The sequence below is a fragment of the Amia ocellicauda genome, chromosome 8, assembly GCF_036373705.1.
Source record: "Amia ocellicauda isolate fAmiCal2 chromosome 8, fAmiCal2.hap1, whole genome shotgun sequence".
NCBI lineage: Eukaryota > Metazoa > Chordata > Actinopteri > Amiiformes > Amiidae > Amia > Amia ocellicauda.
In genome coordinates, this window is record NC_089857.1 from 20,803,382 (window position 1) to 20,817,114 (window position 13,733).

The window sequence follows — 13,733 nt, forward strand, 5'->3', positions numbered from 1 at the left end:
CCTCCTCTCTCATGGAGGCCCCCCAGTCTCGGAATGGCGCCTCCACCCGTCTGTGGTACAGCAACTCTGGAGCTGGTTCGGCAGGGCAGACATGGATCTCTTTGCCTCGGCAGAGTCCACACACTGCCCACTATGGTTCTCCATCCGAGACCGCTCAGGAACCCTAGGGATCCTGGAGAAGTTCAGGAGAGAACGAGCAACAGTTCTGCTGATAGCCCCCGGTGGCCTCGAAGATTCTGGTTCCCAGACATGATCGTCCTCCTTTTCACACCATTCTTTGTAAACCCTAGAAATGGTTGTGCGTGAAAATCCCAGTAACTGAGCAGATTATGAAACACTCAGACCGGCCCATCTGGCACCAACAACCATGCCACGCTCAAAATTGCTTAAATCACCTTTCTTTCCCATTCAGACATTCAGTTTGGAGTTCAGGAGATTGTCTTGACCAGGACCACACCCCTAAATGCATTGAAGCAACTGCCATGTGATTGCTTGGTTAGATAATTGCATTAATGAGAAATTGAACAGGTGTTCCTAATAATCCTTTAGGTGAGTGTATATATATATATATATATATATATATATATATATATAAAATGTGTTAAACAGCAGGACTGTGACTCTGTCTGACCTGTGCAGCATGGAGCTCACTGCCGCTGTTCCCAACTGATGGCGCTCGAGTTTCGCTGCCTCGCTGTGTATATAGTTCCTTGGTCAGCAGGTCTGTGGCCCGCTCTGGCTGTGTATGCCATAGAGCAAGGGGACCGCTGCTGTTGTCCTCCAGCGGAGGGCGCTTGAGTATCTCCAGTGCCCCGCTGTGTACATAGTTTATTTATTCACACGGTGAGAGCTGTAGTTGCCCTGCAACTGTTAACAGGAACAGGAAGTGGAAGGGACCTGTTCTGAGTGACGCGCGCAGGGGCCAATGGCAGCTTTGATAGCGGCGTTTCAATCAAGTTCCTACGAAAATGCGCAGAAACCCCTCTCCCTTGGGCAATGCTTCCTTTTTCAGATAACCGGGGTTCTCTTTGGAGCTGTAGCCACACAGCAGTGCCTGGAATAAAATAATCATGTTAAATAATAGCGACAGTTCTGGGTGGTGAAATACACGTTTTATGTGTACAAAATGATGGTGATGGGGCAATCGAATGTACATACATTTTTTAAATGATTTTCGTGACTTTTCTGATTTTCTCCATTGACTCTCAGCAAAGCAGCTCCAGAGTTAGGACCCCGGTGACGTCATGGCATATTTCTCAATCTCTGATTTCTGGTTCATAGAATGAGCTGGACATGAAAAACTCACTCCACATAACATGTTTCTATTTATAGAGTAACCTGAGAAAATATGGATTTTCGGTGGAGTTTCAGGCTAGATTTGTCGGTGGATTGTATCGGATTACAACATCTATTATTTCAGATATCCAATCCAGTCTTTTTGCCCTGTATTGGACCAATACCGATACGGTTTATTGGATTGGCTCATCTCCAGAAACAGCACTGCTTTAACTTGCAAAGCAGTAGTACTCAAAGCCATGTTCAACCACAAAGAGAAACCCAGTGTCAGATTTCAAAGGTATTCATATGAGAAACCTGATAAATATTGCATTCAACCACACTTTAATAGATTCCTCACAATGCTACGATGCTACTCAATTGTGACTTGACTGCAAACCGTTCAGTTGTCTTTGGTTCCCCTTAACCTTTCAACTCTTGTGAGAATTTGACTGTCAAAAATACAAAAAATAAAGTGTCTTACAATTGTGCCTGTTTGAAGTTCCAGCTAAAACATAAAGTATAAGCCCTTATGAGAAGAAACAGGGCATTAAAAGACTGGTATTGTACTATTTCTGTAAAAACACTCTGTGGTGAAACACCTGATAAATTGTCATTAGCTTTCACCTTCCACTTAATTTTCTTTGGATAATCTTGTTTAATGCCCTGTAATATAATTTTCACAGATTTGTGTTCCAAGGACTGTGAAAAGACTCTTGCTTTTAAATCAGGTTTGCCCTTTTTTAACGCAGTGTTGTTTCTTTGATCAGAGTAATATTGTTTGCTAACATCCTAACAGCCAAACCAGATTCAATTTACTGTGTTAAATTGAAAGTGCTCTTTAGAATGGGTTTTTGATTTTCTTTGAGTGCATCTGTATTTTCAAAATATACAGTACCGGTAAAAAGTTTTAGAACACCTCAATTTTTCCAGTTGTTATTGACATTTACACAGTTTAATGTCACAATGTACTCAAAGAAATTAAAGCATAGAACAAATAAACAATTGGAGATAAAAATAAATAATGGAATCATTTTGTTTAACAAAATGTAACCCCTTAAGCTGACAAACCCCTCTGACACCAAATCCGTGTGCTTCTCTTTAATCCGATGTGTACTCTTCACTGTTGTGTTGTTTGCTAAGTGTTTGGTAACTCATGAAAGCTTCCTAACGTTGTGAAAAATTATTTTTTATACCCTCCCCTCATTTACGCCCCCCCCAACCCCCTCCGCATTCTGAAATGGGGGGTGGGGGGATACTTAGTCTGAGTAAGATTACAAAATCTCAGAAAATATTGACAATTATGGCATATTCTGGAACCAGACAGTCTACTCATCAAAACAAAATCATCCATGTTTTGGTAGAAGCAACACACACCTGTAGAGAGCTCAAAATGTCAAGATGGAAAACTCTGTTTACAGTGTACTAATACACAACGATTTTACATAATTGTGTCTGAACTTCTCTGTGTTTGATAGAACATCAAATAATATATACTGGATTAATGTATCTCGAAATAAACAGGAATAATTTGCAGATATCTTTAAATCATTTAAAGATATCTGTAACATTTTACGATTAGGTACTGGTATGAATTAATATATGAATACTATAGGATTTAAATATCAATACATTATGAACATCATCTGAGTTCTGATGTTGAGCACATGATCCCACACTTACCATAACCCTAACCCTAACCTCATCAATCAATCAATCCATTTTTATTTGTATAGCGCCCTTGGCAGGGTAGCCACAGAGCGCTTTACAGACTGGTAAAACATACAACAAACATACAGTAAAATAAATTGCATAAATACAATAAAATAAAATATAGACCTGTTAACATTTTACATGATCTAGAATAAAGTGAGTGAACATTTAAATAAATAAAACATGTAGGCACGGAGGAGAGAAAAACAAAAAAAAACTCCTATGGATGGCATGTAGGAGAAAATTAATCTCTGGGGGTCCACGGCTTAGGGCCTAGGCCTAATGGTTGCCTCCCCTCCAGGCAGTATAGTTACTACAGCATCAAGGAGATCAGAAAGTTCTTTATCGATGCTGCTGGCTGTGCTCTTCCCTCTGGAGGAGGCTTCACGCTGGCCATCGGGGGTGGGGGGGTTGGACCATCAACAGACTTTGGGTTGCGATGGCTCGTCAGACCTTGGGTGTGGATGCCCCGTTGACCCTCTGTGGTAAGGTGCCTCTTGGGTGGGTTGTGCCTCATCAGACTTCCATGCTGGGGGACAAGGTGCCTTGTTGGACCCTCAGAGGGGGCTGTTGCTGGAAGACAAGAAGGCAGTTGTGCTCAGATACTGGTCATGCAGTGCAGGACATTTCCAAAGACAGTTGTGCAATTGCATGTCCATGGCACACCGGCGGCACTATGGGCTAGAAAAACAGAGACTAAACAGATGAGTCTTCAGACGTGATTTAAAGGCTAAAACAGAGGGGACATCTCTTACATTGTCTGGAAGATCGTTCCACAGCTTCGGGGCACTATAACTGAATGCTCTACCACCTGCGATTTTCTTGTGTATTTTAGGGAGCACTATGTAACCGGCTTCCTGTGATCTCAGTGGCCGACTTGTAGTGTATTCGATAAGGAGATATTTTAAGTAGGGAGGTGCCAGTCCCTTAAGTGCTTTAATTGTTAATAAGAGAACTTTAAAGTCTATCCTGTAACGCACAGGCAGCCAGTGAAGAGAAGCCAATACTGGAGTGATGTGTTCATGTTTTTTTGTTTTAGTTAGAATTCTTGCAGCAGCATTTTGGAATAACTGAAGTGCAGAAATAGCTCTGTTTGTGCTGCCTAACAGAATGGCATTGCAGTAATCCAATCTAGATGTAACAAATGAGTGTATCAATTTCTCAGTGTCCTGTAATGAGAGGAATTGTCTTAGTCTAGCAATGTTTCTAAGCTGGAGGAAGGAAGATCTCAACACATTCTGAAATGTGTGATTCAAAGGGTAGATTATGATCACAGATGATACCCAGGTTTCGTGCCATCTCCTTAGGGGAGAAGTTAAAGTTATCATTACTCAGTTTTGTTAGTGCGTGATGAACAGTTCGATTTTTGTCTCCTAAAATTAGGACTTCTGTTTTGTCAGAATTAAGCATAAAACATTTTTTTGTCATCCATGTTTTAATCTCAAACAGACAGCAAATTAGTTTTAGTATTATTAGGATTTACTGATAGATATATTTGTGTCGTCTGCGTAACTGTGAAAGTTATTATTATGTCGTTGAATGATATCACCTAAAGGGAGCATGTACAATGAAAAAAGTATAGGTCCGAGGACTGAGCCCTGTGGGACTCCGTACTTAACCTCAGTTAATTTTAAGTGGTTCTCGTTAATCTGTACATATTGGAGTCTGTTTGACAGATATGATTTAAACCATGACAGCACATTGTGAGATAAGCCAATACGGTTTTCTAAGCGGTGTAACAAGATTTTGTGGTCGATTGTGTCAAAAGCTGCACTAATAAAATAATAACACTGGCGTGCCCTAAGTCGGAGGACTGAAACACGTCATTCAATACTTTTAACAGGGCCGTTTCTGTACTATGGCCGGAACGGAAGCCTGATTGGAATTTTTCATAAAGATGATTATCAGTTAAAAAAGCTTGCAATTGGTTTGCAACTACTTACTCTAAAACCTTAGAAAGGAAGGGAAGGTTTGAGGTTGATAGTGTTTAAGTTGGTTTGGGTCGGCACTGGATTTCTTAAGAAGTGGTTTAATTACAGCTATTTTAAACGATTCAGGAACAGATCCTGAGGATAAAGAAACATTAATAATATTGTGTATTTTGTGAATAATTAGTGGCAGAGATTGTTTTAGTAGTTTAGTGGGTATAGGGTCTAGTGCACAGGTTGTTGTTTTCATTTTAGTAATTAAGGAGACCAATTCCTGGTGATTTACTACGTCAAACGAGGGGCTGTGAAGGACTGCATGTGTCGGCTATAGTATCTGTGTATGTTTCCTGTTCTATGTTTTCTAATGCTGTTAACTTTGCTATTGAAATGATCCATGAAGTCACTGCAGATGAAATTGGGGGGGGTGACCTCTGAATGCTTTACCTGCTGGTTAGTAAGTGTCACTATTGTATTAAAAAGAAAACAGGTGTTATTCTTATGTGTCTCTATTAAATTAGAGTAGTAGACAGACCTAGCAGAGGACAGGGCCTGCTTGTATCTTATTATACTGTCATTCCATGCCATGTGGAAGACCTCTAGTGTTGTTTCTCTCCATTTACGCTCACATCTTCAGCATTCTGTTTGCAGTGAGCGAGTGTGTTTGTCAAACCATGGTGAGTGTTTTGTTGGTTTAATTTGTCGTGTCCTTAATGGGGCTACTGTATCTAAAGCAGTGCTTAGTGTATTGTTGAAATTATTGAATAATTCATCTACAGATCCTGTTTTGATAAAGCTAGCATTTGGCAACAGGGTAGTGAATTTATGAATAGCAGTGGGATTTAGGTAGCGAGTTTCTATGTTCCTCTCCTGTGTGTCTGATTCTACTCCAGGCAGCTCAAATGTAATAAGGCAGAGGTCGGAAATCATCTGGTTTTGGGGTGATATTATTAGGTTGTGAATCTCTACCCCACGGGTAATAACTAGATCTAGTGTGTGATTGTGACGATGTGTGGGTCCTGACACATGCTGAATGAAGCCTACAGACTCCAATAGGGACAAGAAACTAATAGTGAGGGGGTCGTCTTTAATGTCAATATGTATGTTAAAGTCCCCCCAAAATAATGAGTTTATCATAGTGTATGGCTAAGTCAGATAAGAGATCGCTAAATTCGGTCATAAAAAAGGAATAGGGGCCTGCCTATAAATAGCTATAAGCTGAAGAGGTGGATTAAGCCTAAGTTCTACCTGGTGAATTTCAAAAGATGTGAAGCTGTCTGATGGCTTAGTAGACAGGCGCAGGTCTGTGCGGTAGATGGTGGCTAGCCATCGTAGGCGGACTGGCCATCGGGCAATTCTGACAAATGCCAGAAGGGCTGGCCCATGTGGGCCGGTCGTCCCGTGTGGATTTCCAGACTGCAATTCACCGGCATCCCTGCCAACTTCCCCCGGACTGTTCTCTAAATGAATTGCAGATATCTTATGTTAAAGTGCATTTGAGGATAAATCTCTAAATTATAACTTGGCTTGCCATACCAGCTGTGACTGATACCTACTCAACAGCAGTATAAATGCCTTGCAAGCATGAAACGGCTAGATAAGAAAAATCTGCTGTATTAATAATTATAATATAGTTAACATCAAGAGCTCAGTTTTGTATTAAAATAAGTAAACCTTGTAACTTAGGCCCTGCTGTGTTACAGCTTATCTTTGACTGGAAAGTATTCTCATCTAGCCTAGCCTGTGCTAGTTGTCAACAGGAGTCTAGTAGTACTGATACACTTTGAGATTGAATGTGATTTCAAATGTGCCTTTAAAGAAATATTAATGAAGCATACTTTCAGCATTCATACATTCATACAAGCAGTCCGTGGCCAGGGTTGAGGAACTGCTGGACGGCTTCTGCAGGGCGACGGGGGCCGCTGTCAATAAGGCCAAGAGCGAGGTCTACCTCTCCAAGGCATGGCCTGTCGGCCGGAGCCCGCCGACCGTGTTCCCTGTGAAGCCGTCCATCAAGGTTCTGGGGATCACGATCGACGGGACCAACACGGGCACCTGGAGCTGGGAGGAAGCCTTATCCAAGGTTCAAAGGAAGATCCACGGCTGGAGCACAAGGACCTTGACGATGGCTGGTAAGGTGCTGGTCGTAAAGGCCATCCTTTTCCCGATACTTCTCTACGTTGGCATGATCTTCACCCCAGACAAGGTCATCGCAAAACTAGTGACCAGAATTATATTTCGGTTTGTCTGGGGGAGCAAAATGGAGACGCTGAAAAGAGTGCAGATGGTGAAGGGTACCCTGGATGGAGGCAGGGGGGTCCTGGACGTTGTGCGGCTTATAAAGGTGCAGGGGCTGGCATATGTGGTCAAGAACATCCAGGCTGCTGGCAAGAAAGTGAGTTTTATGAACCGCTTTTATTTTGCCAGCAGCCTGAGACCATGGATAACACCAGGCCGCACTCGTGGGATCCCCCGCCATTCTACAGGGCACTCCGAGCCTTTGCGCTCGAAGTAGGCCTCCATAAAGTCGTGCTGGCCTCCTGGGATTACAAGACCATCTGTAGTCAGATGAGATCTACCCAGGAGACCAGCTGGATAGAAGATTTCCCTCCCGAAACCTGCCGGTTTATCTCCGGTTTATCTGCCGGTTTTGCCTCACAAATACACAGAAAGATGTCTCCTGGATGGCTGTGAGTCAGTGCCTCCCCACCCGAGTGTTCATGCACAGAAGGGGCCTGGCCCTTTTTCACACCTGCCCCTATAAGGGTTGCCTGGGAAGGGAGACGGAGGCTCATATCTTTAGGGATTGCCCATCCGCCTGTAGGGTCTGGCTCCTGTTTTTCCCGTTCCTCCGCAGGTTTGCCGTTCCTGTGATGGGACCCAACTCCAGGGACGGCCATGTCCCCCTGCTGGAGCACGATTCCAAGATCTTTTAACCTCTTTACTGATTGATTGCTTTTAGAAACGATTTTAAAAATGAATTTTAATTGCTTTTAAAGAATGTATTGATTTTTAAAGCACTTTCTTGTTTTTTTGGGTGTTTTTGTTGTTATTTTGTCAAATGCATTGACCGTTTGGATTTTAATTTTAAATGCATCAGATTGTTTTGTTTTTGTCTTTATTTTATTGTTTTATTTGTTTTTTGATTTATCTGATGCATTTCCAGTTAATTTCAATGCATATGACCATTTTGTTTAATTGTGTTTCATTTTTATTGTTTTGATTGATTTACTGCACGTTACTTGAGTTAAGTATTTTGATTCTTTTTTTATCACATTAAGATTTTAAAAGTTTGAAGTGATTTTAGAATTGGTTTTAAAAAAAAAATTAATCACAAGTATTACAATTTTGATTGTTTTTTAATTGTAATGTAAGATACACCCAATAAATAGCATACATTCATTTGTTCACCCTTGCTAACAGTTATGTTGCAGCTGTATTGCTATACACAGATAGTTTTGTTTTGTTTTGTTAATTTGTTTGTTCCTTAAAGGAAAAGACAAACCATTCCTAATATTATGTTTGTATGTGTCTTTACATGTTGCTATTGTGTGTGAGTAAGATGTGTAGCACTCTTCCAGATCAATTCTATAATATAAGCATTTTTTAAAACTTAAAAATTGGAAACTTAACAATGATGGATGTCAAAAGCCAGCATACACTCATTCAGGATGTGTTGTGTCATAACTTCCCGATTTGTCCCACATCAACTTCAATCATTATCAAGTCAACCAAGTGGTACTGTTTCATGCTGTTACTCCTTTATATTGATTATACAGTTTCCGTAGACAATGTGAAGTGTAGCTATGTCCATAATGAAGGCTGAATTATTCTTTTCCACTTTCCAACAACACCAGTGATTAATGCGCAGCAGAGATTGTTTGTACAAGTAAACATTCCCACATTCAAAAAAGGTTAAAAATCAGGATGTCTTTTGACAAATTTCCATTGATGAATGTGAAAAGTAAAAACCCTACTTAGAGAAGAATGAACCTGGAGATTAAAGCTGTCACCAGATCTACTATAATTATAATAACTTCCTCTTTGGTATAAATCCATCAGCCTAATCACCTTCATTAATGCTCTCTTGGAAAGAAAAAACACAACTCAGGTGCAGAAAGACCGCACTTCTAGTTGTCATGAAACAGCAAAGAGCAGTTTCAGTAGATTTTGACAAGTTTTCAATTAAAATCTGAGCTTACTTGACTTGTTCAACAGCAGAGGCATATGCGAGACCATCAACTGGCCCATTGCTGCTGGTACTTTACATGGCACTAAAAGAGGAAGGGAGAGGGAAAAATAGGATTTATTCACAACCAAATGTATCATAGTGTGGGCGTCTCTGTCATAAAGGAAGCTGTCCTTAACAAGGCCAGGCAGTGGACTCTGAGGGCCCTATTTGTGAAATGAAACAAATTAATTAAACTTATATCATTCAATGCTGATTTAGAATAAAGTGTTATCTGGTTTCAAGAGTGAAAAATGTGAAGATGTTTTCCGCTATAATTGTCTTTTTAAAAGGTCAGTGAAATTCATGGCTGATTTTGAGCAACCTGAAGACCTTTTAGTTATTTATTTGCATGCTATTTAAAGACATTTTCATGCTATTTAGAGATTGTGGATAACAGTGCTGGGATTTATAGGGTGTGGGGGTCATAATTATGTCATACAGCTGGGAGAACACAGTGATTCAAGGAGAGAAGTGATTAAATTATCGCAATTGTTCTTAGAAACAAAACTGATGAATTGAACGTAGTCTACATGTGATTCCCAATAGCAATATTATGATCCTCATTAGTGTTCTAGACTTATTAAGCCAGTAATGTGTCTTGTTTAGTAACAGACAGGTTTAATTGAATGAAAATCAGAAGACACTTTGTCAGATTGGGAAAGCTCTAGTTCCTAATGAATGAAACTTAGAAGACATGCTGTGAAATATGAACACAATCAATGTCCAAATGTCAATAACATGCAGAAAGCCTGATAAGATTTTAATATGCAGTCTCCTTGTTATAAAACAACCTGAAGTTGGAGAGCTACTGCGTGTTACAAGCCAAAACTAAAATATTAGAAAAAGGCTGAAGAGTTGTTCAACTTTCGCTAGGTTGTGCAGACTTCTTCAGGATAAGCTCCAATTTATTTGGTAACACTTCACTATAGGTCTCCCTAGTTACAGTGTATTAACATAGTAGGTACTCAGTAACTACATCTTAGTTACTCAATAGAACAGTGTAATTATGCATTTGTTAACACGTACTTAATGTGTAAAAATGATTAACGGTATGTAGCGTAAGGTACACTTTATAAATTTCAATTAAAGAAGTGAATTTATAGTATCACCTTATCACGAATCCTGGAATCTTGTAGAACTCAATTTCTGTAATAATTGGACGCAGACACCAAATCCAAAGATATAAATTGTCAAATTTATTCAAAAACAAGACTAAATGTAGCACTACACTAATTATACAAAAGGGAAAAACTAATTAAAATTCAACTCTAGATCAACAAATCAAAGACAAATCACTTTCGTGACCAAATCAAAGACCATGGGATCGCATATGATATCACACAAATCGTTCAACAAAAAAGGTTAAAAACACATTGACTACAATACCGGTTAGTAAGACGAAGGTGAGTCTCTCGTTAGTATTATTAGTCAGACATTAAATAACTACGCAGGTTAGTATTTATGTCAGGTAACTTCTCGTTATATATATATCAGTCTCATTTACGTTTAGGTGCCGAGAAAGATCCTATCAAAACTCGTTACCACAATTTCCCTTAACTGATTATTATTCAATGATTAAGGATAGACAGGGCCACCAATAATCTAATGTCTATTAACTTGTGTCAATTTCAGACTAAACAGTTAAACAGGAATGAAAAGATATTTCTCGGCGTTGACAGATTTTATTTCTAAAATTATCAACAAAACAGTTTAATGCAACACACGTTTATATTTAAGAAAACTAAATGATATTACACATTCTAGAGTTATGAATCACAGATTAACATTTCTAATTGATTTCTCAAATGTCATGAATAATAAACTCCAAACTGTTAAACTTATCTGAACTTCGTCGCAGAGAGGCCTCTCTGGCTTCGGGCTCAGATAACAGCACACGGCACGAGGTCCGTGTGGTTTGGAACAAAGGCAGTCCGATTCGGCTTTGTCCAAGAACTTCCACTCAGTCGATGCACCTGGAAGTTGGGGTTTCGCGAAAGTAGAGTCTTTTCCAAACAGATTTTCCACTGGTTTGAAGGCTCCAAGGTTGTGCACAAAATCTTCTTTGTAAGCAGGGTTCCACCATAGTTACTTGAAGACAAAGTCTTTGAGGAAAGCAGGGCCCTGCTCGTTCCAAGGGTCAAGTTTCTTAAGACTCAAATAGCTATTTAAATGACTGACACTTTCGTATTCAGTCGACTTAGTCAATTGTCCAGCTGTAAAACTCCACTGATCAGGTGGGCACAGGCGGGCAGCACAGTCTGTAAAGTTCTTTATTTAATAAAGTCCTTTAAAAGAATTCTTCGTACGGCTCAATCTCCTTCTCCCAGTTTAACTCTTCTGTTGCCGGCAAAGACTTGGTTGGTTTCTGGTTCCGGTTCTGGCAACAGAGCTACAGGTTGAGCTGTGGCAGCGAGTTTCTGGTTCAGGTGAGAGAGAGAGAGAGAAAGGCCGTGCGCTGTTCCTTATAATCTGTCAGATCAATAGGTGATTGGTTGTTGAATTTGTGAGATTGGATTTCGGTTTCAGCCCCCAGTGTCCTATTGGAGGGGGGCTTGATTTATGACTGATGTCAATCCATGCCATCTTTTGGAAATGCCGGTTGGCCCGGGTTTGTAGCTCTATGTCGGGATTTCGGCTCTCGTCCACTTCAAAGAGTTTTTATCACCTACAGGCCCCTTTCTCCAGACATTTCATAGCAGGATTCCAACCTATTTGGCCTATTCTCGGTGCCATCCTCCCCAAAACTGTCACTCTGATGCAAACCAGTTCCAAGCTGATGAGCTAAGGAAATCTGATAACTTTGGGGGGAGAGGTCTTCTTTAGATCAGAGCTTCAGCTCAGAGCCAAAATGCTCTTATCAAAATACACCCAACATAACGCTACAGGTATATGTAAGTACACATTTGTCTGGTAAGGATGCCTTTGGAGCTATAATGGGCATCATAGGTGTAAGTTTTGGGTGGGGGTGGGGCGGGAGGGACATGTACCTCGAAAAGTTGAGGGAATCTTAAATTCCACACCCCAACATTGTATGCCCGGCTCCATAGGGGTAGAGGACACATCCCCATTGTGCTTATATGTTGTAAGTCGCCCTGAATAAGGGTGTCTACCAAGAAATAAAAATAATAATAAAAAATAACATCCCCCCAAATATTGACAGTGTCCCCCCCAGTTCTGAAAATGAAACCCATGACCTTGCAGGGCATGACCCACTTTTTACACATTACGTACATTACATTAACAAATGCATATTTACACTTAATTGTTATGAGTAACTAAGATGTTGTAACTGAGTACTTACTATGTTAATACACTGTAATTAGGGAGACCTATTGCATTTTAATTTATATAGAGGAAATGGTACATGAAAAATAAGTATTACTAGTATTGCAGATTCTAGGAGCTGCAAGGACATCACATTATATAATCAACATTTTTAAAGGCAATTTTTTAAGTCAAATTTGTTTTAGAGACAGTTTGTCTTATTGTATTGATGTTTAGAAAAAGAAGGAGTAAGACTGGTTTGTAGCTTCTTTTATAATTTCAAAGCAACTGACAAAAACGCTTTTACATATTTAGTATTACAAAGAATATTCATGCAGAATGAAGGCTGAAAATTCATAAAAGCAAAATGGGAATTTGTTATATTTGGACTAATCCAATCTTTTAATTGTATCAAATATGTGCTTTACGTCCTGGAATAGAACATTTACTAATGCTGAGATTTAAAAGGTTTAAGAATAATATCACTCCACAAATCAACACCTTGCCAAATCCTGCACATCCTATCAGAGGATTTATAGAATAACATAACCACTCATATCTACTCATAAACAGTCTCCCTTGAAATTCAATTTCACCAAATGGATGGATCTGCATTAAACTTACAGGTTGTGATTCCAGATTTTTTCAGCTGGCACTGATGAAGTGGTTCACGATTCCCTTGACAACCAGTCTCCTTTGTATGAACATTTACCAGCTGTCTGTGCTCCTACTTGACCTGTCTGGAGTTTCAGTGCCTCTGCCCATATCTGACCATGTGGAGATAAGACCTTTAAAAGCTGCTGCATAATCACAACATTACAGATATTTTCTCTCTGATTTGCACCCATACTGTGTCTGTGTCTTTCAAATGCAGGTCTGTGTAAAACTTTCAACAGCCTTAAATGTGGCTTATCTTATTGCTGATAAGTTTCCTCACTGAAGCATGTTGTGCAGAACTGCACCCTGGGATGTGTATTCCTAGCTCATGCAACCCAGGACATTTTAATTCAACAAAAATATAAATGCAACATTTATATATATTTTATTTTATGAGCTGAAATAAAAGATCCCAGAAATGAATAATTAAACATTTTTTTCACACAACACAATGCCACAGATGTCTCTAGTTTTGAAGGAGCGTGTGATTGGCTGCTGACTGCAGGAATGTCCACCAGAGCTGCCGCCAGAGAATTTAATGATCATTTCTCTACCATAAGCTGCTCCAACGTTGTTATAGAGAATTTGGCACTAAGTCCAACCAGCTTCACAACCGCAGAGCACGTGTACCATGCCAGCCCAGGCCTCCACATTCAGCTACTTCACCT